Source organism: Pelodiscus sinensis, chromosome 3, assembly GCF_049634645.1.
Source record: "Pelodiscus sinensis isolate JC-2024 chromosome 3, ASM4963464v1, whole genome shotgun sequence".
NCBI lineage: Eukaryota > Metazoa > Chordata > Testudines > Trionychidae > Pelodiscus > Pelodiscus sinensis.
In genome coordinates this window covers 95,244,442-95,265,841 of record NC_134713.1, presented here as the reverse complement: position 1 = coordinate 95,265,841, position 21,400 = coordinate 95,244,442, and the positions used below count along the sequence as shown (strand labels likewise).

Genomic DNA, 21,400 nt, shown 5'->3' with positions numbered 1-21,400 from the left:
TTATAAAGTACCCCTTTTTTAAAAAAAATATAAGGTACCTACCCCCAGTACCTACAGTTTTCAGGCACACATTTTTTTCCTACCATTGCAACACATTTGTTTAAACAACTTAATTGTAGCTGGGGAGGGGGGGAATGAAATTTTGGGTGTAGAAAATACAAAAATAATAAAGCGCTGTAAACACAAAAATTCCATTTTCTCCAAATTTATGTCGTGTTGACATACCTCCCAGACTTCTTTTGAGTACCCCTAAGGGTAGTTGTACCACTGGTTGAGAAACAATGCTCTAACCCACCCTTGCTTTGCTTACTGATTTTCACTGGGCTGTGGCAGGAGGTTGGAGTGTGGAAGAAGGAGAGGACAAGGGCTCTGGCTGGGAGTACCTTCAGGGGTGAGACCAGAAATAAAGGATTCAGAGCGTGGGAAGAGGCTTCGGGCTCGGGGTAGGAGGTTGGAGTGAGGGGTGCAGGCTCTGGGCAGCACTTACCTCAGGCAGCTCCCAGAAATGGTCAACTTCCATCCCCTCAAGTTTGAGGGGCAGGGGCAGCCATAAGGCTCTGCATGCTTCCCTCATCAACAGGTGCCACCCCGCAGCTCCCATTGGGTGTGGGTATTATGGAGACGGGGCTCAGAGTGGGGGCAGGTTGTGGAAGTTTCTGTGCCTTGGAAATGGATGGAAATGCCAGCTTCTTCCAGTAGCCATGTAGAGCCAGGGCAGGCACTAAGCCTGCATTAGCGCTGCTGCACCACTAGCCAGACAATTTGTATAGTGTGCGGGTGTGTGTGTGTGGGGAGAGGGGGTGCTAAGAGCCACTGAACCAAACTGTAAGTCTCCTATATAAAATGAAAACTACTTCAAGTCAGACAGTGCTACAATACCCGCCACACTCCTAATTCCAGTACATATGAAAATATGTTGTTCATGATAAAAAAAAAAAATCTTATAATTGTTTTCTGAGAAGCCGTCTAGAATCTCCATGCTTTGGAGCAGGTATTTAAAATTTGGCAGAGGGTTGGCCCTGGTGCCAGCGATGGGATGAGCCTTTTGCCATTTTTGTGAAAATCTGCCTAAATTTGAGCAATTTAAGCTTCTGAAAAAAATTGCTTTGCACATGATCAGCAGGCTTGTTAGAAGCGGACCATAAATCCTCTGAAAATTCCACCTGCATTGATCATATTCCACCTCAAAAGCTGCAGGGGCTGATCAGAACTTTTCCTGCAATTCCACTTACTGGTTTCTTTATTGGTGCCAGGCACAGGGACTGAGAGCAAGGAGACACTTCTCAAAACTGCCTCTATAGTCTATACAAACTCAGAAAGCATGGAAGAAGAGGAGAAATCAGTTTGATTCAGAGGGAACTTTGGAAGTAGGGAAGGGGGAAACAGAGGGAAAATAAGAACAGAGAGGAAAAGAGGTGCTAGAGGGTAGGGCAAAGAGGGGTATATGGGTTCAGACAGAGAGGGAGCCAGAGAGCTGGATAAATGGGGGCATACAGGAGCAAAAGTAGCCGTTGTCAGACTGTTGGCAAATGGAATAGGGAGGGGGGTAGGAGCTGAGAAGCCAGGACATGGGTTCAGATAGGAGCAGAGCAGGGGGGGACAGGGTTAGTGGGTAGGAAGAAGCAGAAGTATGGTGGTGGCAGGAAGTGGGGGGACAGAGTGGATTGACTTAAATCCAAATGATTTAAATTACCTATTGGAATAATCATTTAAAACAGCAAGCAGGGAACCTTGATTTAAATTATCAGTTTTAATATTGTTTTGTATTTGTGCTTCTTGGTTCCTTTTTTGAATTAGGATGATACTTAGTGGCTAGTATCCATTAAAACATGTTGATTTACAACTAAATATAGTATTTAGATTAAATTTGGTGCTTCTTTTTAATAACCAGGATACACTCCATCTATGCATATTTATTTGAGCATATTATATTTATTCAGTTTCTTAATCTTTACATTTTTACTATGGCTGAAAATGGTGATTGATGCATTTGTTTACTAGATAGCAATTAATTTGTGGTTTATAGCAAGCTCTGTTTGGATAGAAATTAAATTAAATGCATAAAACAGCACTCAATTTTAATAAATAAAACTATTTAAATGTCCTAAATGCATAAGAGAAAAAAAGTTAATCAAAACTGATTTATTAAACAAAAAAAATACCTGTAGTTAGTGAACTGACATGACTATTTCTAGTGACCATGTTCTTCAATGTTTTAGACATAGTAGAGCCCATCCTCTCACCCCCAATTTTTATTCATAGACTGGACGCTTTTCTGCTTTTTTGACTCCCAATTGATTTCTTAACTTTGAATGAATTAGTCATTAAATTGAATTAACTGAATAAACTAAAATGAAGAAAACATTCTCTATGTACCTGGAGAACAGGTTACTGCTCATAATGGCTGGTTTAGCACAGAGATACATTTTGGTTTCAGATTAGTAGCCATTCACTTCCACCAGTTCAGTGGTTTGTCTTTCTTTAAAACTTTGCAGGAAATAGATATATCTTATTTTTTTTCATTTAATTTAAATATTTGAATAGATTATAACGTTAGCCTTTACTATAGATTATCAATTTCAAATTTAATTTTACATAAGTTTATTGTAAATGAACTTTACAATTACATTTTAAAAGATCTCATTTACTTGATTTTTTTTAAAACTGCTTTTTATCTACACCTGATGGGGTGGATGTGAATAGAAAAGGAGTATGGGCGTAGGCGCCTTTCTAAAACCTGGAACTGAATGTCCCAAGCTTCTGTATTTCTTTGCTGCCCACAAGCTTGAAAGACTGACAAAGTACACGTCTCACGCTCGCCCCAGTGGATGGTTCCCAATGGTGACTGGCCAAAGGCTACTATTGCTATCCATTGTATGTGTGCTGCAGATTTCAACACCCAGACCTGCTCATGCACCAAGTTGGGGTTCAATACACGACAGGATCTCTCTTGTATCAAGACGTTTGTTTTTTGTGAGTCTTTTTTTTTAAATCAGGAAATTATATGAAAAACTATATTGAAAGAACATTTAAGGTTGCAAAGTCAAGCACTCGTAGAGAAATACAAGAATTAAGGATGCCTGTATCATGCATTACAGGCAGTCCCCGGGTTACGTACAAGATAGGGACTGTAGGTTTGTTCTTAAGCTGAATCTGTATGTAAGTCGGAACTGGCGTCCAGATTCAGTGGCTGCTGAAACTGACTGCCAGTTCTGACTTACATACAGAATCAACTTAAGAACCCCAGGCGTCCCCAAGTCAGCTGCTGCTGAAACTGATCAGCACCTGATTCCAGGAAGCCCGGGGCAGAACAACTCTGCCTCGGGCTTCCTGTAGTCAGCGCTGGTCAGTTTCAGCAGAAGCTGACTTGGAGACGCCTGGGGCAGAGCAGCTGGGGTGCTGCTGGGTTGCTCCAGTAGCGCCGCTCCTCGGTGCTACTGGACCAACCCAGCAGCACCCCATCTGCTCTGCCCCAGGCGTCCTTATTCAGCCGCTGCTGAAACTGACCAGCAGCGGCTGAATCAGGACGTGGGGCAGAGCAGCTGGGGTGCTGCCGGGTTGGTCCAGTAGTGCCCAGAGCGGCGCTGCAGGACCAATCGGCAGCGCCCCAGCTGCTCTGCCCTAGGGTCCAAAACAAAAGCCTGGTCTGCTGGGGGGGCACACTAGCTGCGCCCCCCCCCCAGCAAACCAGGGACACGGGGAGTAGAGCCATAGCGGCAGCGGGGTGCCGCGCCTCTGAGGCTTTGCTCTGGCAAAGCCTCAGAGGCGCGGGACCCGCCGCGGCTGCGGCTTCAGTCCCGGTGCCTGTGGTCTGCTGGGGACCGTCCCCAGCAGACCACAGGCACCGGGACTGAAGCCGCAGCCGCGGCAGGTTCCCGCGCTTCTGAGGCTTTGCTCTGGCACAATCTCAGAAGCGCGGGAACCCGCCCGGTGCCCCTGGTCTGCTGGAGACGGTCTCCAGCGGACCAGGGGCACCGGAGCAGCTTACGAACGGGGCTCTCTCACCCCGGAGCTCACAGGTAGCAATCCGCCACCTTGACCTCCGGGGCGAGAAAGCCCCGTTCGTAAGTGCGGATCCGACATAAGTCGGATCCGCGTAAGTCGGGGACTGCCTGTATTTATTAAATATGCTCACATACTATTTTTTCCAAATATCTGCTACTTCATTCAGGGCACAGGATGAACTAAATTATATGAAAGAATAAAGGATGTATAATGAATTAAGATACTATTTGCTACATAACTGGGAAGGTATATAATCAATAAGGCACAGACTGCAGAAAGAGAAAGAAATGCCAAGCTGTCCAGGATAATTTCATTTTACCCTCATCTCTGTCACAGAGTTTCTTTGTGATACTGGGCAACTCACTTAAAGCAAAATGTTAACAGTTGGCCACTAACTGTTGTGTAACTTATTTTCTGGATGCTCAAAATGAGACTCATGAGGCTAGATTTGCAGACGTTCTCAGTTCAATGCTGCAACTGAAAGTGGGATGGGGTCTGTATTTCAAACATATGAAATGGTTTACAAATCCTAAGTACTCTGAAAAATGTGAATGTGTTTCAAGTTGGACACCCAAAACCAGCCCTTAATTTTGGCAGGACCTCCATGTACTACCATAATATAAATAAATTAATCAAAACAATTGATAATTTCTTGGCCCATGGAAAGCACACAAGATCTAGTTTGAATAAACAATTCATAAGGTTAACAGTCCTCTGATAATGTTTTTCTGTTTAGAATATGCTTTTCAAATTTAGATTAATAAAGTAAATGTGTCATTAAGATACAAAGCACGAGGACAATGATCCCAATTTGGGACCTTCCTTCCAGTTGTCATGGTATCTGCTTACAAAGAAGTTACCTCTCCCACAGACAGGAACCCATTATTAGGAAGAGATAGGTAAAGTAATGGGGGATTTGATTATTAAAAATATAGATAGCTGGGTTTGTGATGACCAGGACAGCTGCATGATGAATTGGCTGCTGGGTGTGAAGGTTGCAGACTTCTCAAGACATTCAGATAGATGTATGTGAAGTGCTCTAGAGAAGCTGACAGTTGTATATGTAGAAAAGAGGGCCTGGAGATCAACTTTAGGTTGTTAGGGGGAAGAGACTGACGTTCAGAACCTTCAAGGTAGCATTCACTGAAGAGATTCCAATTCTAAAAGCACAACCGTTTAGACTGGCAGAACTGTAGGGTCTTGATGTATGAATGGGACAATAGTACAGTGAGGAAAGATTGAGGTTTATTAGGAACTGGGGAACCTTTAGGAAACGAGGTACCTATACAGAAAGGATGGGTTCCATATAAACATAAATGCATAGCTCCCAGATCTAGTGCAAGCCGGGATTGAGCAGTCCTGGCTCCTGCCAGGTCCGGGACTGATGCGGCTCTGCATTTCAAATGTAGCAAGAGCTGGCCTGGCTCTTACTACATTTAAAATGTAGAGCCGCAGCGGGGGTAGCTCCTGGACCCAGCATAAGCCAAGTCTGAGCCAGGCTTGCTCAGTCCCAGCTTGCACCAGGTCCAGGACCTACCCTATTGCGGCTCTGCAGTTTAAATGTAGTAGGAGCCCGGCAGCCTGCATGCCCAGCTCCTCCTATATTTAAACTGAGAACCACAGGGGGGGGTAGCTTCTGGACCCAGTGCGAGCTGGGACTGAGCACTTTCCCTTATCAACTAATCACGTAGGGTATGTCTACACTACAAAGTTAATTCGAACTAACAGCTGTTAGTTCGAATTAACTTTAATAGGCGCTACACATGCAAACCGCTAGTTCGAACTTAATTTGAACTAGCGGAACACTTACTTCGAACTAGGTAAACCTCATTCTACAAGGACTAAGGCCTAGTTCGAATTAAGTAGTTCCAATTAAGGGCTGTGTGGCCACTTGATTCGAACTAGTGGGAGGCTAGCCCTCCCCAGCTTTCCCTGGTGGCCACTCTGGGCACCACCAGGGAAACTCTTCTGCCCCACTCCCGGCCCTGGAGCCCTTAAAGGGGCACGGGCTGGCTACGGTGCCCGTGCCACATGCAAGCCTGCCAGCACCCAGCCAGCAGACCCTGCACCTGGCACGGCACGAGCCAGCCACCCGATGCCACCCAGCCCTCCCCCTCTTCCCGGGACCAGGCTGGCGGCTCCCAGGAGCCTACCCAGGGCCGCAAAAGGCAGGCGCCCGGCTAGTCTAGTGCGGAGATCGTGGATCTCATCCATGACGTCCGCAGTAGGCACAGGAAAGTGGCCATCTAGGGCAGGATAGCTGCCAGCCTGGCCACACAGGAGCAGGTTTGCAAGAAAATCAGGGTGGTCCAGTGAGACCCCCAACCCTGAGCCCTGAGCTTAGAACATAAGAATGGCCGTACTGGGTCAGACCAAAGGTCCATCTAGCCCAGTAGCTTATCTGCCAACAGCGGCCAATACTAGGTACCCTGGAGGGGATGGACCGAAGACAATGACCAAGCCATTTGTCTCATGCCATCCATCTCCAGCCTTCCACAAACAGAGGCAAGGGACACCATTTTTACCCCCTGGCTAATAGCACTCCATGGACCCAACCTCCATGACTTGATCTCACTTCTCTTTAAACTCTGTTCTAGTTCTAGCCTTCACAGCCTCCTGCAGCAAGGAGTTCCGCAGGTTGACTATTTGCTTTGTGAAGAAGAACTTTCTTTTATTAGTTTGAAGCCTGCTACCCATTCATTCCATTTGGTGTCCTCTAGTCCTTCTATTATGGGAACTAATGAAGAACTTTTCTTTATGCACCCTCTCCATACCACTCATGCTTTTATAGACCTCTATCATATCCCCCCTCAGTCTCCTCTTTTCTAAGCTGAAAAGTCCCAGTCTCTTTAGCCTCTCTTCATATGGGACCTGTTCCCAACCCCTGATCATTTTAGTTGCCCTCCCCTCTCCTGCCCTCTCTCTTCCCCTCTCCCATCTCCTTTTTCCAGTCTCCCCAGAGGTTAATCCCCCTCCCCCATCCCGAGTTTTGTTAAATAAAGAGAGTTTCTATTTTTGAACACACGTGTCCTTTATTTTGTATATCAGGAAGGGGGGCTAGGGAGGGGTAAGTGGAAGGAGGTGAGGGAGGCATGGGGTACGAGCCCCTGATGGGGAGGACTGGGGTGGCTCCTCGGGGTGGAAGCTCTCCTGCAGCCCCCCGATTGACCCCCCGCTCCCGGATGGCAGCCTGCGGCAAGTGCAGCCGGGCTGATGGCCGAGTGCTGTGATGTGCCGAGTGTAGGCATTCAGGGCACTCCAAGCCAGGACTGCTTTGCTATCCCTCATCAAGTTAGACAAGCGAGCGGGGAACCCCTGAGAACTGTCTGCCCAGGGTGGGGGTCGGGTCCCATTAAGCACAGCCCTCGGCTAGCCTGAGACAGCAGCTCCATGCTCTAAGTCCTAATCTGATGCCCTGCCGGCACTGCTTCCGGCCAGCCTTAACCTCGGTTCAGGGTCCACTCAGTGTGGATATGCTAGTTCGAATTAGAAAAATGCTAATTCGAACTAGTTTTTAGGTCTAGATGCACTAGTTCGAATTAGCTTAGTTCGAATTAACTAATTCGAATTAAGTTAGTTCGAATTAGTGCTGTAGTGTAGACATACCCGGAGTCAATACAGATTGTGTTGTCTACACAATTAGCCAATTATCTGCTACCTAACATCCTTACATGAGTACCTAGTATAAAAATGAGCATATTGATATAATTGGCATCATGGCATCACAGAAACTTGGGTGAATGATGGAAATCAATGGGACAATGTAATAGCAAAGTACAAAAAAATAGAACTAACAGAGAAAGTTACACTTGTGCGAGAGTGGCACCTCTCATCTGCAGAAATGGGTTTTGTCCACAAAAGCTCATAATACAAGTTGAACCTCTCTCAACTGGGACTCCCTAATCCACGGACCCAGCAGGACCACGGATGTTGCTGGACCAGAGAGACCTGGTGAAAAGCGTGAGGCTAGTGGGGCCAGAAACCCAGCCAGGTTTGCTGCAGGGAGGCCAGTGGCAGGGATCCCTGCTACAGGAGCCCAGCTGAGCTGGCGGCAGGGCAGCCACAATACCAGTGGGTTCTGGCAGGGCAGCAGTCTGCTGTGGTGAGGCCAGGAGCACTGGTGGCAGGACTGCAGGCTGCTGCAGCAGGGCTGGCAGGACCAGGAGCCTTGGCAGGACTCTCTCAGTAGAGCTGGCAGGGTCAGGAACACTCGTGTCTGAGCAATGGTCTGCCATGGAGACTGCAGGCTGGATGGCAATGCTGGTGCTATCGTACCAGAGGAGGGACAGGGATTTGCTGCAGGGGGACTAGGTGGTACCATGGGTTGGCAGGGTCAGTGCTACTATGGCAGGGTTGGTAAGACCTGGAGCACCAGCAGTGGAGCCGTAGTTTCCCCCGGTGGAACTGAGTGCCCCAGCGCTGGGACCATGGGCTGCCGTGGCAGGACAGTGCAGCTGGTGGTAAGTGGGAGCTGTAGTTGGACTTTCAGAAGGCCTTTGATAAAGGTCCCATGCCAAAGGATCAGAGTTGGGCTGGGGAGCTAGAGGTAAGGGGGCCAGAAATGACATCTCCTGATCCATCAAAATCTCTTGTTTGGGACCACTCAGGTCCCAAGGGTGCCCAACCAGGGAGGTCCAACCTGTACTATATTTTTTTGTATTAGTGTCTATGATGCCATAGGACTACTCATTATTTTTAAAGTTACAGACTAACACAGCTACCTGCTTGTAATTATTAGAACTGGGAGCACTGGCTGTTGGGAATCTGGAAGCACAGGAAACAGGAAGGGGGGGAGGGGGGGGAAGAGATGGGCCAGGCCTGAGTGAGAGCTACACAGGGGAGCAGCAGCAGCTTTGTAAAGAGGTTTCACCTTTGGCAAATAACAGCCCTGTTGAAGTTTGTTACTACCTTGCTTGCATGATACAACACTACCTCTCTGAGACTATATATGAAGAAAAGCATGGAGGCAAATACAGTAAAAATCTTAAATGGATCTGTACCATAATATCTCTATAGATAGAAATTCTATATGTGAATAAGAGTATAACATAGGAATATACTACTGACTACCTGAACAGAATGGTGACAATGACTGTGGAATGCTAAGGGAGATTACAGAAGTTACACAAACAGAAAAACCAATATTAATGGGATATTTCAACTATCCCCATATTGCCACCACAGGATGGGCTGCAGAGGTAAAATTTCTAGTCACTGTAAATTTGAGGAATTATCCCAGTCCGATGCATCAGTAGAGGTGGTTTTGGAACAAACTGATATTTAACAATAAGAAGTCTCCAGGACCCGATGGTATTCACCCAATCGTTCTGAAGGAACTCACATATTAAATGCAGAGTTACTAGCTATGGTATATAACCTGTCACTAAAATCAACTTCTAACCCATATGACTGGAAGACAGGTAATGTAATGTTGGAGTCTCCATAGGTGGCACCAGGCAAATTTAGTTAAAACTACAGTAAAGAATAGAATCATTAGACATACACATGAACATAACATGTCGGGGAAGAGTAAACATGGCTTCTGTAAAGGGAAATCAGCTCACCGTAATCTATTAGAATTCTTCAAGGAGTTAATAAATATGTGGACAAGGATGATCCAGGGACTTTCAGAAGGCCTTTGATAAAGGTCCCTTGCCAAAGGCTTTTTGTTAGGATGGGGTAAGAGGCAAAGTCCTCTCATGGATTAGTAACTGGTTAAAGGATAGAAAACAAAGAGTAGAAATAAAGGGTTAATTGTCTCAGATAAATAATGGGGTCATCCAAGAGTCTGAATTGGGACATTTGCTGTTCAACATATTCATAAAATCATCTATAACATCTATAAAAGGAGGTAAATACCAAGGTGGCAAAATTTGCAGATGACACAGTATTGCTCAAAATAATTAAATCCAAAGGAGTTTGCATGGAGTTACAAAGGAATCTCACAAAATTAGATGACTGGGCAACAAAATGGTAGATGAAATTCAATGTAGATAAATGCACAGTAATGCACATTGGAAAACATAATCCCAACTGTACATAAAAGAGCATGGGTTTTAAATTACCTGTTACCACTCAAAGAGATCTTAGAGTCATTGTGGATAGCCCTCTAAAAACCATCTGCTTAATGTGCAACAGCAGTCAAAAAATCTAAAAAATCTGTACACCCACACACATTATGTGCAGTTCTGCTCACCTCACCTCAAAAATGATAAATTAGAATTGAAAAAGATACAGGGAAGGGCAACTAATGTGATTTATGATCTAGAACAGCTTCCATATTAGGAGAGATTAAAAAGACCAGATCTGTTCAGCTCAGAAGAGAGATGAGTAAAAGGGAATAGAACCGAGGAAGTACTTGTTCACACAATGCAGAGTCAACCTATAGAACTTGATTCCAGGGGGTTTGTGAAGGACGGAAGTATAAGTGAGCTCAAAGAAGAATTAGGTAAGTTCATGGAGGACAGGTTCATCAATGGTTATAAGCTAAGGTGGTCAGGGATGCCACCCCATTCTCTGAGTGTCTCTAAATCTCCGATTGCCAGAATATGAGACCGGTGACCGGGGGCAGTCACCTAGTAATTACGCTGTTCATTTCCTCTGGAAACATCTGGCACTGTACACTGGTAGAAGACAGCATACTGGGCTAATCCAGTGGTATGACCTAGTAAGGCCATTCTTATATACTAGTTTTCTGGTGAATTACAGTTGAAATACTGTTTCAGCTATATAAAACTTAAAAGCAAAAATGAATGAAGCTTGCATAAGAACAAAAATACATGGTTCACACATGGAACACCCTGAAAAAAAAATCCCTTACAACACCAAATTCTTAAACGTCACAGTAAATCGTTGCTGTAATGTACTTGAAATTTCTTATAATTGGTGCAATTAATTAGCTGATAATACCAAATTATTTAGAGTTTGCTTCTGCATAGGCAATGACCCAAGAGCCAAATTCAGTTAAAAAAATAAGCCCAACAAACTTGATATTACTGTTGTTTCAAGATCACGAAAGCAGAAAATTAATTTTTCACAATTTTTCAGAATACAGAAGCTGGACATCCTTTATTTTAATAGAATTGGAGTCTAAAAATAGTTTTACAATATCTCACCAATTCTGAAAAAGTTTTATTCTTTAACTACATAGAAGGTCCAGAATAAATTTGCTTTATATGAGATTAACTTTGAGAGTGAACACCAAGAACAGTGAAGACATATTTATCAATTATTAAAACAATTACATCAGATCATCCACAGTCACACACTGATTCAATCAACTTATAATTACAAGGCTAGTTTCTAATGTAGATGATCATGCAATTTTATACTTCAATATAATTGACAGAATTGATGACAAAAAATGGGTTAGGGAACTAGCATCAGGTTTTGTATTTTATACTAGCTACCAAAATTACTCAAAAGAAAAAGGGAATTAGTTATGCTGAAAAGTCAGTGAAGCCTGAACCTAAAGGCAATATTATGTAATATTATAGGTCATTTGAATCTCTCATGCTAATTTACTCATTTAGCTCAGCTCATAAAGTAACTGTTTTCCTGCTGCACACCTACCATATACAATCCATCCCATTTTCTTACAGAATATTGTTTCAGCAAGTAAAAGCTGACAATTGTTAATTACTGTACTAAAAAATGTATATCATTTTGAATATACCCAACTCTGAAGAACCTTGTCAAACTTTTGGCTGAAATCATGCCCCTTTGACTTCAAATGCAAGCATGAAAGTGGATTTCAGAAATTGACTCTGACATATGAAATCTTGCACGAAGTACTTCAAAAGTTATGAAAACATCAGAAGTTGTATGGATAAGAGAAACAAGAATGCTGCAGTTCAGGCTATGGGAACAGGACTTGTGTGTCTGAGAATGGAGTTGGAGATAGGAAAGGGTGGGGTTAAGTAGACAGCAGCACCAAAACATTTCCTGTTCCCCTTTCAGCATGAAAGTTTTCTTTTTTTCCCTTCTTTGTGTAGTAAAAACTAAGTGTGCTTCTTCCCCTCCATTGCTTAAGCTCGAAACAGCACGTATCATTTAGCTGATTGCGCATGTCTTAGAAGCTGCTAAACTTTCTGCCAGGGAACTGAGTAAACTTGCAGTGACCAATCACGTTGCGACACGATGGCCAGAAGGAATGTAGAATCCATAAAAGTTTCAGCTCAGGGGATGCTCAAGGTCGACCTTGCTTTGAGCACTGAGCTCCTTTGCTGACCTTGTTTGCAAACAATAAAATAGAGTTGGACCCAGCCTGAAAGTGTGACTCTCTTCTTGAGGCAAATTGAACTAGCCTCCAGGGGACGAAACTAGCAATTTACGCGACATTTGTAAACAAATTTGCAAATTAAAGCAAAGAGAAGTCAGGGAACTGCTCAAGTCATTCTCTGGACTTTATAGGAGTCTGAGGTCTGCTGAGAAATAGCTAATGCCGTGGTCGGCAACAAGTAGATTGGGATCTACCGGTAGATCTTGGACCATCTGACAGGTGATCCTGACTGATTAGCCAGGAAGCTATCAAGCTCTGGCACTTCAGTTGCCCCTCCATCCACTGTCATGCTGCCTCTGCCCTCTGCCTTGGAGCTGCTCCCCCTGGGAGCGTCCTGCTTGTTGTGCAGGATGTGGGAGAGAAAAGAGCAAGTGTCCCTCCTCCCCCCACTTCTGTACCCTACCTCCACACAGACAGAAGGGGATGGAGGGGATGGCAATGCTAATCTCTGTCACTTTCACACACTGTGTGCCGCTCATTCTCACAAACTCCAAACAACCACCCACGTATGTGTTGTCAGGAGATGAGATGTCTCTCATCTCCTGACAACACATACGTGGGTGGTTGTTACTTCTTTTACTGCTTGCAAAGTATGTTGTTTGGTTTTTGACTGGTTTGTGCATTTCATAATTTTCATTTCTCTCTTATGCTTAAATGTAATTCTTTGAGTAGTGAGTTCTAAAATGCCTAACCTGTCTGTGGCTGCAGTAATTATCTCTAAGGTAATTGCTGCTCTTAGAAGTGACTGTCATGTCCTTGCAGTCCCAGAGAAAGGGAGTGCAGGAAGTCTTCGCATGCTGTCCTTGGACACCACTCCTGCAGCTCCCATGGACCAGTAATGGGGAACCATGGCCAGTGTGAGCTGTGGGCTCAGTGCCTGAGCACATGGCACCATGGAGCCATTGCAATACATGTCAGATGCTTTCAGGAGTGGGTGCAGAGCCAGGGCTGGAGTAAGCCTGCCTTAACCCCACTGCTCCTCCACCAGGAAGACGTCTCAGTTAAATGGTGCCCAGCCAGAGCCTGCTTCCTGAACCTTCTCTTACACCCAACCTCCTGCCCCAGACGTGAGTCTCCCTGCACCCAAACTCCTTCCCAAGGCTTGCATCCTGAAACCCCTCCTGGACCCCAACCTCCCCTCCCCCTGGGCTAAGCCCAGAGCCCCTCTTACCCTCCAAACCCTTGGCCCAAGACCAGAGCCTGCATCCCAAATCCTTACCCCAGCCTGGTGAAAGTGAGGGAGGATGGGAGAGGAAGGGGGATAGAGTGAGCAGGGTGAGGCCTAGGAGAAGGGGTGGAGCAGGGGCGGTGCCTAAGAGAAGGGCTGGGAAGGATGTGGGGCAAGGGCATTTAGGTTAGAGGTAGATCTTACATTGCACCTAAATGGAAAAAGTGATCATGTGGTTAAAAAGGTTGGAGACCACTGAGCTAATGCATCTGGGGACATCCCTGACATTAATTTTGTGCATATGTTGTTTTACGCCTTACCTGCTCCCAAATCTCCTTATTTGGTTGATGGCAAAGATTTTTCCAGTCATCTAACCTTTCTCTGAGTAATGAATAAATACTCTCAGGACCCAGGAAATCAATCCCATAATCCCATTCTCTCACAGATCTCACACCAGCCCCATAGAAATATCACAGGGCTAGCAAACTAGATATAACCAATAGACCATGAGGGGTAGTAACACAAAAATTACTTCTGTGCATTTTGTTAAATTAATGCATTACAGTACAGTACCATAAGGTGTACTATGTTCATTTGGTATCAGTTTGTGGGATCAACCAAGAATGACACATGCACCTGGCTCATACAAAATGAAGGCCATGCTGAATCCTCCGTCAGTCACAACAGAAATTTTTTGCCAACTTAATTCAGACCTTGAATTGAAGAGCCTTGATTGCTGAACCTTCCTGAGAGCTACCTTCTATCTCCAGGAACAGAGAAACAACAAAGCCTTCCCTTCCCTCCTCCAAATGAAACAGGAAAATTCCTGGCCTAGAGCCACAACATTCAATTTGTAGGTGCTCTGAAAAAAATCACTGGAATCCAAACAGGTATGTAGTCTTCCTATACACAGAATGAAGAGAAACAAGCTCCTAAGAATAGGATCCAAAAAAGCCAGGAAACTGAGTCAGGAAGCTGGCTAAAATAGCCAATGAGAGATGCAGACAAGAGGAGTGTTTCTTAAGTCCCATTCCTTTCACAATGTTAGGATACATCTACACAGCAGCATTATTTCAAGATAACTAACATTATTTTGAAATAAAATGCATGTCTACGCAGCAGGCTACTGTTTCAAAATAATGTCAAGATGGAGGACTTCCTACTCTGACTCCTGTAACCCTCATTTTACTAGGAGTAAGGGAGGTCAAAGGAAAAGTGTTCATCTTTCAGCTTCCTGCTGCATAAACAGCATCAAAAACCAAGCTATTTCGACTTCAGCTACGAAATTGACGTAGCTGAAGTTGAGTAGATTAATTCGACTTTTGCTCTGCTGTGTACTTTTAGGCATTAACACTGGGCCGGTAGAAGGCTCTGATTTCTGCTTTTGATGTGCAGCTAGCAGTCCATTTCCTGGAACATGGTGGTTTAAACGCCCAAACTAGTTCTTACAAGAACAGAACCAAGCAAACTTGTAAGTCCTTATAACCTTGAGCCAAGTGGTTAGGAAACTCATAAGAACATAGGACAGACATACTGGGTCAGACCAAAGGTCCATCTAGCCAGTATTTTGACTTCCAACTAGGGGTGTAAAAGAATAGTCAATTAGTCCACTACCAATAAGTCTACCCGCATTTCCCGTCCCCGCCCCCCTTACTTCTTCTATATCAGAGGTAGCATGTGGCAGAGGGAAACAGGAGCTGGTGCTGGGGGAGCTGGTTCCTCCCCAGCAGCATCTCCGGGGTGCCACTTGCAAACCCCCATGCTGCTGCCTCTATCAGAAGCAGCAGTGCAAGGGTTTGGGGGAGGCAGCAGCTCCTGTCCACGGGGGGGGGGGGTCCCAGCAGGGAATTGGGGCCCCCAAAGTAGGGGCTACTACTGCAAAGCAGCCCCGTCCGCTGTCAGCCATTGTGAATAGGTACTGCTTCACCACAGCAGCTCCTACCTGAGGGGGTCCCAACTATGCAATAGGAGTCCACGCGGACAGGGGAAGCTGCTGGCTTTGCTGGCTGCCAGGCTCAGTCCCAGCTTGTGCCAGGACCAAACCCCGGTGCAGCTCTGCAATTTAAAAGGCAGTAGGACAGGAGTGAGCAAAATGGCCTCTGTGGGCCAGATCCGGCCTGATAAGTGGGTTGATCTGGCCCACGGAGGCCCTGCCACTTCCCTACCCCCAGGCCAGCTAAGGCCGGGGAGAGGGTGAAGTGCACAAAGTTTCCTTCCCCCTGCCAACAGAGCTCAGCGCTTAGAAGCACCATGCGCTTCTGGCAGGGCAGGAGGAGACTTTGCGCTTGAAATTTCCTCTGCCCTGCTCAGTGAGTGCAGTGCTTAGAAGCACCACACACTCCTGGCAGGGTGGGAGAAGACTTTGCGCACTCCCCAGCCCCCATGCTCTGATTGTCCTGGGGGAAGAAAGGGGAGCACGTGAAGTCTCTTCACACCACCAGGGGCATGGGCGCGTAGGGGAAACATCTTGGGTAGGGGGGACAAAGACTTCACACATTCCCCCATCCCCAAACCAATCATGGTTTGAGGGTGGGGCCAACAAAGTATCCTGGCCCCGCCCCTTCCACTGCAGCCCATGGCTACTTAAAAAATGTCTGAAGTGGCCCCTGGCCAAAAATTATTACTCACCCCTGCAGTAGGAGCTGGGCAGCCTGCTCCCTGGCTCCTGCCATGATTTAAATTGCAGAATTGTGGCCAGGTTTGGTTCCAGTGCAAACCGGGACTTAGTCAGCTGCCTTCCCCTATCAATTAATTGAATATTCCATAAAAATTCTATCGACTACTTAATGAGTAAAAAAATCTCATTTCAACAGCACTACTCCCGACAGTGGCCAATGCCAGGGCCCTTGGGTGAATAAAGTGAACAGAAAATCTTGAAGTGATACATAACCTGTGGTTCATTCCCAGCCCTGACAGATGCTAGGGACACCATCCCTCCCCATTAGGGATGTCAACGTGTAGACAACTGCACAATTAACTAATAAGCCTGGGCTTATCAGTTAATCTTGTCGACTACATGCATTCCCTCTACCTTGCTGCCTCTGTATCAGAGGCAGCAAGGGTGGGGAAACGGGAGCCAGTGCCTATGGGGATCCACTTGCCCCTACCTCACCACTACCGCGTTGCTACCTCTAATAGAAAGGCAGCAGTGCGGAGGGTGAGGGGGACAGGTGGAGCTGATACACACAGCTCCATACATGCAGGTTCTACAGACCCATCTCCCCTGAAAACGCTGCCTCCTACAGCGACAGCAGGGTAGGGGCAGGCAGGTGTCGGTACTGGGAGGAGTCAACATCCCACAGAGAAGCTTCTGTCTGCAGCAAGCCTGGACCTCCTTCCCCCCCCCCCCACCCCTGCTTTGCCCTGACAGAGAGGCAGAAATGTGGGATGGCATGGGGCTCCCCAGGGGCGGGGTCCGGAGCACACTAGCTGTCCACTACACATCTGGAAACTATCAAATAGTCTTGTAACCACAAAAATTTGATAGTTTCATGACTACTCAATTACACACTAACATCCCTATTGCCCATCCTGGCTAACAGCCACTGAAAAACCTATCCTCCATGAATTTATCTACAGGTTGGACCCCCCGTGGTCCAACAACCTCAGGACCTGAGCAGGAGAGTTTGCTAGGCCAGGAGAGGTCAGGCTTCTGGGGCTCACCTCCGGGCCCATCAACTCCAGCAAGCATGTCTGATCCTGGCCTGCCTACCAGACTCCACTGACCGTACCCAGAAGGCTGCCTACACTCTGCGGGGGCTCTACTCTGGCTGCCAGCCCTCCAGTGGGGCCTCACTCATGACCAATGACCTTGTGGATTGCTGGCAGGGCTCCCCGCCTCTAGCGGGACTCTGCTCCGCGCTGCTGTCTGGGGCTGCCTGCCCCAGGCAGGGCTCCACTCTGGGCCACAAGCCCCGCAGCTGCCAGGCTGCTGGCCTGCCAGACCAACTGACCCCAGCTGCTGGAAACCCCTCTGGCTGGGGCTCTCTGGTTCAGCAACATCTGTAGTCCTTCCAGATCACAGCTGTTGCCAGACCAGAGAGTCCTGGATGAGTGAGGTTCAGCCAGTCGCTCTTTTCCGAACTATGTTAAACTATGTCTTGGCCTTCCTAGGGAAGGCCTCTAGCAGGGAAATTCACAGGGTGACTGTGTGCATTGTGAAGAAGTATTTCCTTTTGTTTGTTTTAATCCTGCTGCCTATTAATTTCATTTGGTTACTCCCAGTTCTTGTGTTATGGGAAAAAGAGTAAATAACTTTTCCTCATTTATTTTCTCCACACCAGTCATGAGTTATAGACCTCTATTATATACCCTTAGTTGGCAATTTTCCAAACTAAAAAGTTGTAGTCTTATTATTTTCTTCTCATATGGTGGCCATTCTATACAGTTAATCATTTTCATTGCCTTTCTTTGAAACTTTTTTAATTCCAATACATATTTTTTTGAGAAAAGGTGACCATATCTGCACCACTCTCTTTTGGCCATTGTGTGTGGCATAGACTTGCTCTAAGTTCAACTAATGGATTGGCCCCCTTAAATAAGTGTTGCCCTGCCCATCTTCACTTGCTTAAAGGATTACACTGAGTCTTAGGCTACTCCTAGACTGCAGCGCTTTTCCGGGATACCACAAGAAAAGCAAAAGCAATGCTGCGTCCAAGGAACACGTCCGCTTTTCAGAAAAAATGTTTGGAAAAGGGGATGCACTCTTTCATCATCCCTGTAAACCTCGTTCTAAGAGGAAGAAGGGATGTGTCGAACAAGTGGGTTTTTCTGAAATTTGGAACTGGGTAGACATGCCAAATTTTGGAAAAGCCTCTTTCAACAGAAAAGCGGAAAAAGAGACACAATTTGTTTATGTTTTTCCAACTTATCTTTGTAGTCTAGTAACCTCAGGCATGAGATAGGTGTCCAGACACCTGCCTGAGACAGCAGTTTGCATGCTCAGAGGCAGAAATTTAAGTATCTAGTGAATTTAGAGTTTAGTTTATGGTTGAGGGAGGGGCACCAGGAGAAGCTAGACCCTTTGTGAATCTGAGCCCTTTGATATTTATTCTGCTAGGCTTATTAATTGCCTGGGCTGGAATTTATTCCATCCCATCCAAATTTTGGTTAATTAGTTCATGGATACAATTAACTGTTCAACTTACTAATAATAAGGGTAGCAGATGAGTGACAGTAGCGTGCGACTGAGGCCACACTGTGCTGGTGTTGTACACACATGAAGACAGTCCCTATCCCAGAGAACAGTCAACGATGGGATGCAATCCTGCAACATTTTATAAACTTGTGTTACTATATGCACTGTGAGTAGTCTCATTGTACAGTGTGAACTGTCTCAACGAAGACAAAGTTAAGCATGTATATAAGTGTTTGCAGGATCAAGGCCTGAGTTAAGGCCAAGATGCAACAGGTGGACAAAGTAAATGAATAGGCTGAGAAGAGTGGAGATGAGGGAAGAGTAATATGATTATGTAATATGCACACAGTTTGGCTCACCACTATCAGTTGGCAGAATTCTATAGGCATCCTGGAAGAAGTAAGCACTAAGAAGGGATCTGAAGGAGGACAAAGTAGAGCAACAGAACAGTACAAATTTGATACAGGTATAGGACCTGCTGTAGGATTAGAAGTATTGACCTATTAACATACACTCCTTTGTACACTATTGGCCCAAACTTAATTTTTAGACACCACTTAATGGGAATTGTGGGCATTCAGCCCCTTTGATATGGAGGAGTTTGGAGGAGACAACATTTTTTTTAAATTCATAACTTTGGAATTTCCTATTTTTATGAGTGTTGTCTGAAATGGATGCTGTACAGTATTTACATATTTGGAGAACAACAAAAACATTTCTATAAAACACTTAAAATTTATATGAAGGCTATATTAACAATCAATGGAGTTCAGCACAGGGGAAAATATGGAAGTGGTACAGGTATGAGAAAGTAATAAATATTCACGTATTATATTCCATCTAGAAAATTACCAAGTACATTGACAGTGCAAAAGAAGTATACAGCTGTCCTTTTCCTTCGGTTTGATATATTTCTGTTCTTACCCTCTAATGACACTAATTTGTTTAGTATTATAACAATTTCTTACACCTGTTGTCAAATAAATAAACTATGTCAGATAACTGAAAATGTCAAACTATTCCCAGTAAATATATTAAAAATCCATTGCTGAATAAACTTATATCTAAGTAACATAATATAACTCCTTTCTTAAGCCATACACATATCCCTACTCATAAAAAAGTACATTCACTAATAGTCACACTAAACTTTAATAATTAAAAGCTCATAGGAGAAATAGATCTAGTGCAAGGACAAATAGTGTGTGTTATACTATTCTATCACAGATTATGGGAAATAAATTATTTTTGAAAAATATTTGAGAGTGCTTAATTAATCAAAATACTCTGAATAATTTTCCCTTTAACAACAATGCCCAAAGACTCACCGGAATGGAGGTTGAAAAGTATTCTCCAATAAATACACACATACATAAGCCTATGATATGTTGCAGATATTAAATATTATAAGGTATATATATTATAGATTTTAAATTGTAGGTTTTAAATGCTACAAGGTATATATTTTATTTGTATTTTGTAATTTGACTTAAGATGTTAATCATTCAGTGGATAGGCACCAATCTCATGCTGCGGGAACATTTACGTTATTTACAATTTACATTTATATAAAAAATATAAATATCATATAGATTCCTCTTAATTATGCACAGTGGGATACACAACCAACTCTCGCTGACATGGAACACGCTAAAATAGGGCAGATCGTTTGCTTATTTTATTATTTATTTTTGTGCATTTATATTGAAGTAATATAGCAAAATAATGTCATAGTTAAGAAATTATTACCACTGTGGGGTTTTTTAAAATGTGGGATAGCTCTTTGACACCAGCACTAATATCTGTATTTACAGTATGAAATATGTAAGTAAATCTCAGAGCATCAACTAATGGTATACTTTTCATTATTAGTCAACAGGGACTACATCTGAGGTAATATAGCACTTAAAATACCACAGAAAGAACCACAAGATGCTTTGATAGATCATGTTTCAGCTCATACGTAAGTATTTCTCTTACTCTCTTTTTTTAGGTTTGGAAATTTAACTGGTTTGTTGATTTACACTAATATGTCCAGGTTTAACACTTTGGACAGATATTTTCATGCCAAAAGTATATATCCTTCAAAAGTGCTCTACTGACAAACTTTCCAACTGTAATTACTTTATGGTGTTTGTTCTATTTTGTTCATATTTTCAATTCTACCACATATTGTTTAATGAAAAGGCAATTATTTTACATCAGGAATCCTTACACTTTATTTTGAACTATTTTATAAATGCAATTAGCATTAAAGCAAACTACTGCCATTTTGCAAGTATAAGAACAACTAGGATTATGAACGTGAAAATGTGTAAAACAAAAACGATACAGTTTAATGTTAAAGGATGTGTTTCTGACAGCTTGACCACTGAATATGTAACAATGATAAAAGTATGTGGCCATTTATATGCATTAGTTGTTTCCACAGTGTTCTCAAGCGTAACTGAGTACTTTAGAAAATAAACACAGTCTGCACTCATACTCATCCCTTAATCAGAAAAAAGAGACTCCTTCTCAACTTAACTTGAAAAGACATCCACATCTTTTTTTTCTACATGAGATGTTGGAATGTTTTGGCCACAAGGTTAAGAAAGATTCTCCCATTTATCACAACCTGCCAAGCACAACAGGGTCACCAATCCAAGCCAGAATTCTACCACTTAACTAATCCAGCTTCATCACAAGCATGAAACTTCAAAGATTTTTTGCCACGGGCAAAAATTAGCTCTTATTTGCTTTAAAACTGAAGTATCAATCAAGTTAAATTGTGCTTTAGCGGAGCTAACGTTTTGAACATTCAGCATAA

General features: G+C 44.2%; 1 protein-coding gene across 22 annotated transcripts in view; it reads right to left on the bottom strand.

Annotated features, from left to right (window-relative positions):
* The window catches only part of EYA4 (EYA transcriptional coactivator and phosphatase 4), a 209,374-nt gene that overhangs the window by 106,750 nt on the left and 81,224 nt on the right, over positions 1-21,400 (bottom strand). The window contains exon 2 of one of the 22 annotated variants that reach the window (XM_075924214.1): positions 9,570-9,716. The exons of the other annotated variants lie outside the window; for them this stretch is intronic. The gene's annotated coding sequence lies outside the window, so the exon portion shown is untranslated. The remainder of the gene's footprint in view (positions 1-9,569; positions 9,717-21,400) is intronic. 22 annotated transcript variants of the gene reach the window in all.